Below are 7,045 nucleotides of genomic sequence, written 5' to 3' on the forward strand. Positions count from 1 at the left end.
GGTTATAGTCGATATACTTTTTTATGTTTGATCTTTAAAAGGAACAGACTAAAGTGGGTGATATTCACTATTTTTTTCATGTCCTGCACTTTTTCCCTATCCTCAACTTTTTCCTCATCCTTGCTTTCCCCATTTTCCCTTTTTCTTCCCACATTTCCTTCTGCTGACAGCAGAGCAGATAACCACTAAGAAACTGCAGTCATATCACATTTTGCTTCTTCCTCTCTCTTTCTTTGACTTTTTACTCTCCATCCCTGCAGTAAGCAGAGGATTATTTCTTGCAGATTAGCAGCAAGACTTTGTCTTCATGGTTGCAACAACCCGACTCCCTTTTCACCGTTCCGCTTTTTCATCCCTCTTGATTACACCTCTCTATTTTTCCATCCTTCTCCAACAGCTCAGCTCTCAACAGACGGTAGTCAAATTCTTTTTTGGTAGTACAACACACATAATTGTGTGATTAACTGCAGAAATTAAGATGACAGAAAAATGCTGGTCCTGTATCGCAACGGAGGAAAAACACTGCTCTCTGTACCACGTGGGCTGCTTTGATCACAGTGAGAATCCCCTGCACCAGGGGTGCTCAAGTTCGGTCCTCGAGAGCCCCTATCCAGCCTGTTTTCCATGTTTCCCTCCTGCAGCACAGCTGAATCTAATGATCAGCTAATCAGCAAGCTTTGCAGAAGCGATCCTGATCATGAATCAGGTGTGTTAGTGGAGAGAAACATGGAAAACAGGCTGGATAGGGGCTTTCGAGGACCGAACTTGAGCACCCCTGCCCTGCACTGTATGTCTGCATGGCTACGTCATGCAAATGATATGCAGAAGACTACATGTATATATTGAACCAAAAAACATATTTTATAACTGGTATATGGCACACTGAATTGAACTTTTATGATTTTGCTGTATCTAGCACCACATCTCAACAGCCATTTTATCATCAGCTGTTTTTAAGTGCTGATGCCATCCCCTGGCCTTAAGCAGCCGTAATCAATTCGCTGTGCCAGTGATGCCTTTCAACTTGTTCACTTTTAAATGAGCTTTGCTACAGAAGAGATGTCCTCTCAAGTCCCCTGTGTTGTGATGTGTATGCATCTCCAGTGTTAGATGCAGCAGATGCTTCATCTGAGGGGAGCCACTCATTAGTTTTGATGTGCACTAACACGCATTCCCCCAAAAGCATAGAGCGTAGCCTTTCTCTTCCATGTCGGAAATTGATGATGTGCAATTACACAGCATGTGTCAGTGCAACATCACATCATTTAATGTGGCAAAGCTGACAGAGCATGAAAGAGCAAACTGAGATAAACATGTTACAATAAAGTTAAAAAAAAATAAAAAATTCTCTATCCTAGGGGTTGCAATGACCAAGACATGCTATAAATAAAGTTGACAATACAAGAAGAAAATATAGAAGCAATGTGATGTGGAAATGATGTACAATATTCAAATAGTGGCCTCCACTCTAAAAGATGGTTTTGATTGTTTTAATTTTCTATAAAAATTGAATAATAAAAATTGAATAATCAATATTGAATCGATTTTCTTTTTCGAGACTGATATTGATTCATAAAACGATGAATCAATTATTTTAATCTCTTTTTCCCCATAAATTAATAAGAAATTAGAATTTTAAAGGTTAGATTTTTGGGTATCTTACTGTTTTCTTGAGATTTCACATTGAGAGTTCACATGAATTTAAAAGTATTTCTTATATTAATGAAAGACCTGACTTATAGCACTTTAAGACTTTAAGACAATTCAGAATATTTTTATTTTTATTTACAATTATTCAGGGTTTTTCCTGTGTACATAATTCAGAGGCGGCCACCTCCAGCCTGAGTGACTGATAATGAATTAATGCTTTAACATGATAATATTCTTATTGGAACTATTATGCTTATTATTGAAACATGGAATTATTATAAGTTTCCTTTAAAAAAAAATGAAAGCGAGTCAGTTGAATTGATAGAATACATGCACGTCATGGCGCATGGTCAGGATAGGGATGTTCGATACCTTTTTTTTCCTGACCGATACGCAACTCGAGTAGTCACCGCTACTGATATTAAATACCGATACCACTAGTAAATAAAATTCCCCACCCATAAATGACTGATGATTTTAAAGAAAGACCTATACATCCCAATATATTATTTGCCCAAAAAATCGATTCTCATAAGAATCGCGATTCTCATTTTGTACAATTAAGAATCGATTTTAAATGTCCCAAAATCGATTTTATTTAAATTATTTTATACTGTCTTATTTGGAAGGCTGTTCATGTTGTACCCAATTTGGCCACTTAGGGGCAGTGTGGTTTCACGCGGTCTAATATACTGTTAAGTTGTAGCCACATTAGAGAGTAGAAGGAAAAAGTCACGATCAAGTTATTCCAATAAAAGTTGGTTTTTTTGCCATGTGGAGCCGTTCTTTGGAGTGGTAAAAGTGACGCGAGTAGCGCGCTAATTAGCATTAGCGAGTCAAACTGGAGTAGATCATTACAATTCCTTGCACATCTATAGATTGAAGCAAAAATCATTGTCAATCAAATTAGGGATGCACGATAATAACGGTGGCCGATAATTATCGACAATTATCGACCAATTTGACGTCAAACAGATAAACCAGATAATAAAGAAATCCGCAGATAATTATCGGCAATTATCGACCAATTTGACGTCATACAGATAAACCAGATAATAGAAGACATGCCACATTGGTCCATCTGTTGTGCTTGTGCCAAACTCCTCAACCCCTCCCCTCTTCTATGGTAATGTCGCATATTTGTGACGTCATAATGCGAACAACCTCGTGTTCACAGAAGATGCATCATGGCGACATGGCAGTCGACAATGTGGGCTGTCTTTACTGTATCTCAGAAAAATGTTACCCTGGCAGTTTTTGTTGCATTTTTAAAACATGACGGTTTTGTTTTGGAAACTCAAAATGAGTTACTGGTTGTCTTTGAAGCAGAGATATCAATAAAATTCAGCTTCATGATGCTTTACACAATGTTTCAATGCATTTGGACATGTTAGACTTATAGTAAGACTCGAAAGTATATTTGTATTCAAGTTAATTTTGCAAACAATTATCGGCTTACTTATCGGTTATCGGCATCTGCACTTTCTTAATTATTGGTTTATCGGTTGAAAATAGCATTATCGTGCATTTCTAAATCAAATAATTTTGAATCAAAAAATGTTCTTAATCGAAAATCGATTCTGAATCAAATCGCAGACCCAAAAATCTGAATCGAATTGAATCGTGAGACATTCAAAGATTCCCACCCCTACTGATAATGGTATCGGTCACCGCCGTGAGTACAGATACCTTAAAATAAGACTGGTATTGGCGCCGATACCTAGTATCGGTAGTCATCCATGATAGTCAGGATGATACCACATCTGCCTCAATTTGAGCCAGGAAAACCCCTGAATTTGAATTATGAAAATATTTATCTCATCCTTGCTTATGTTTATGTAAAACTTAAGTGATTATAACAAGTTACTTTCATTAATAAACTAAATCATTTAACCAGTTACTGCCTCTGCCATATTTTATTTGGAATTCAATGTTTGTGGAATTTTTGTCATGTCCTTGATATTTAAGAAGAATTAATGTTGCATTAATCAATATCGGATTGAATTAAAGCGAATTGAATCGTGAAAAAAATCTAAATTGGTTCGAACTGAACTCTTGTGAATCAAACGCGAATCGATTGAGGAATATAAAATAATTGATACCCAGACCTATCAAATAATCACAATTTGAATAAATTTTCCAATTTTAATAGTTTTTTTTTCTTGCAAAAAATACAAATAAGAAGGTGGTCATTGGCTGTTTTTAGTAATTATATTTACAGTGTGTCTGAACCATGTGACACACACCATTGTAACATGGCACCTGCAGAGCACAAGTGGAATCTATAATGTAGTACTGCTAAACACAAAACAACAACAAAAGAACATTTTAATGTCCCTGAAAAACAAGATGCCTCGCTGAAGGACTAAGTTAAAGTGTTGGACAGAAATGATTAGTGAGTGTATTCCAAACATAAGTGGTGTCCCAAAAAAATGTGATAAAGAGATATCTAGTCTTCAGTGAAGCCACCATAAAAATACGCCTACTGTACAAACAAGTCAGCACAGTAATGTGTCATCTTTACTCCTAAAAGTCATACCTGATAATGCAAAATATTATCTTCTATTTCAGCAGGGAACTATCTTCCCTTTTTCAACACTCATGGTGATTATTTTGTACCAGGCTTTTTCAACACGCTCACAGTTTGTTTTCACTACGCAGACGGTTGAGACTCGATCATTTTCATTGTATTCAAGCTTCACAACATTATCTTACAGCAAACTGACAAAACAAGACAAACGTCACCATAGCTTCGTGTCACTTACATAGGCGTCACCTCTAGACGATTCTCGAACTAAATCCTTTAATATGTTATTTTGTAGACGCCTCCCGCTGAAAGGAGTCGGTCCACACGGAAACACAAACATTCCCAAAGTGACACAACACAGTGTCGCACGCAAGGTGAGCTGAACAGGACACTCACTTATCTTGCCTGCCGTGTAGTCGCTCAACTGTAGCGCGAGCTCCATCAACTCCACCTGCCATGTGACAGCCATGATGCATTCAAGAACGCCTTGGAATTAGTAACGTTGCCGTCCTGTTTTGGAAACATTGAATTGTAGCATACAATACAAAATACAGAATTTAACATGTCCATGACTTCCATCCCTTAAAAATATATATATAATTTAATTTTTTCATTTTTTTTAAGCTAGTGGAAAGTAAATTCACTGCAGAATGATCATCAAAATACTTTAGATTAGACACAATGTATTTTAATGCGCCAATGTTATTATTTGTACAGTACTATGTTTCTAATTGTTATAATTACGTGCGTGGACGTACTTAAAAATCGCTGCTGTGACAAATTAAATTTCCCACATTTGATCAAAAACTGATCTGCCAACTGATCAATAACTGATCTGTAGATGTGATATCCATGTATTGTATTGTAAAGTTAATACTTGTTTATTTCATTCAAACTGTGGAAATTTTGATATGATAAATAGTACAACACTTTCAAAGTGCAATAACAATAACGATACATTTGGATTTATCCAACTCAACGCTGTCATCTAGTGGTAGTAATTTATCTTGCAACTCGCATGGGTTATTTTATTTTCATCTCTATTGAAATACCAGACAGCATCCACATTTGTGGGTCTCATTTTTACAAATTGCACCAACAGAAAATTTGATCAGAGATGATTTGACGCTAATTTTTTAAATGTATTTACTTTGTTTTTTTTGGTTGTTGTTTTTTTACCACTTCAGATTTTTTTTGTTTTGGGTTTGTTTGTTTTTTGGGATTTAAAAAAATAATAATTATGTTTTAAAATTTGACCTATAAAAGCTTGCGCAATACGAATTTGACCATACATTATTTATAGATATGCCATTTGAGGCAAAAAAACAACAAAAAAACGCCTGTTGCTGAACTTAACCTTTAATTAATAAATATATTATTATTATTATCATTATTATTATCACTACTACTGCTACTATTACAATTTGCCTCACGCCTTGGGCCTTGCTGAATAACTCAATTTATTCATTTTTAAAATCTTTTTGAAAGTGGAAGTCAAAATAAACTAATGTAATAATGTGGTTTCACACATTCAGACCCCCATGTAACTGTAATGTGGCTGTGTTCACAATTAATGATCACATTCAACTCTGTTAAAGAGGAATCTGCTCAGACCTGCCTGTTAAGTGCCATTGATCAACTCCAAATACATTTCAAAGTAGGCTTTTTCTTACATTTTCTTTGCTTTCTAGCAGAGGCCTGAAGATTTGGTGCTAACACTGACTGCTATTTCGAACTACTTATTCCCTCAACCTTGTCGAAGGCCCCATATTTAAGGATTTTTCCGACCACTCTGGAAACGAATGGCAACTGTGGTCCGAATGTTAGTGACGTTCTTATTTCCTGCACAGTGGAGGAAAGATAATACTGTATACAAACTCTAGCTTTGATCACGGGATTGGGACGGTACAAATTAAAAAGTTCACAGGAACAGATGGGAGCCGGATTATCCAGTGGGGAAAGAAAACTTGGAAAAAAGTGCAGTCATTTATAATGTAGCTGACCTCCAAAATGGGAGCGGTACGGGAGTGGGACTCATTCTGAACAGGAGCAAGAGTGGGAGTCGTTTTCACTGATGGTCCGGTAGTGGGACGGGACAGGATTGTTGTCTGTGGTAGTTGCATGGGACAGGAATGAAAATCTTGCTCATTGCTTAGCCATCCTGCTGGCCAGGGTGGGCACAGGCGCTGGAGTGGCCCAAGTTAGATGGCAAAGGCCATTGATGGGTAGCTGCATGAGGAGTGCTGGGGAGCTCCCATTGTGGCGTGTGACGTTACTCTCTAGTGCAACAGAGTTCCTTACTGTGCAGCAGAGAAGGGGAAGGCTGTCTACCAGGTGTGCTCTTGCAGCCCCCTTTGCAATCAGGGTTTCATTATTAAAATGCATTTAATGTTGTTTGCTTGTTATGGTGTGAAAATAATAGATATAACTGACATTGACCGTAAGAATCCAACATTCTATTTTAAAGACATATTCTTATAAAATGTGCTCTGCACGGCTACCAAGTAGCTCTGCCACTGATGTTAATTGGTTCGGTTTGCTGTAGACTTTACGCCGATCTGATCGGCTAAGCCATATCGGAGAATATTTAGCAAAATCGGTGATCGAGTGATCGACTGTAAAGTCTGATCGATCAATGTCATTGAACGGCACCATGAAATAAGACATAAGGTGTTATTTAATGTTTATTAGCATTTCAATTGACGTCAATTATACATGGATTTTAATATTCGTGGGCCGGGCAGTCCCAGTCGACTGTAGATTAAAAATAAACTTGTTTTTTTTTAATAGATATATTGCTTCATCTTCTGATCGAATCAGTGATTTATTTATTTTTTTCAAACTCGTTGACAGCTGATCAGCCAAAAA

The 7,045-nt window shown here is 36.9% G+C and overlaps 1 protein-coding gene across 5 annotated transcripts in view; it reads right to left on the bottom strand.

The window, feature by feature from the left end:
* The window catches only part of ppfibp2b (PPFIA binding protein 2b), a 65,026-nt gene extending 60,395 nt beyond the window's left edge, over positions 1 to 4,631 (bottom strand). For all 5 annotated transcript variants that reach the window (XM_086073273.1, XM_086073272.1, XM_086073275.1 and 2 more), the window contains exon 1: positions 4,416 to 4,631. The gene's annotated coding sequence lies outside the window, so the exon portion shown is untranslated. The remainder of the gene's footprint in view (positions 1 to 4,415) is intronic.
* Between the last annotated feature and the right edge of the window lie 2,414 nt (positions 4,632 to 7,045).

Source organism: Leptonotus elevatus, chromosome 4 (assembly GCF_054856555.1).
Source record: "Leptonotus elevatus isolate MCC_2025b chromosome 4, RoL_Lele_1.0, whole genome shotgun sequence".
Classification (NCBI taxonomy): domain Eukaryota; kingdom Metazoa; phylum Chordata; class Actinopteri; order Syngnathiformes; family Syngnathidae; genus Leptonotus; species Leptonotus elevatus.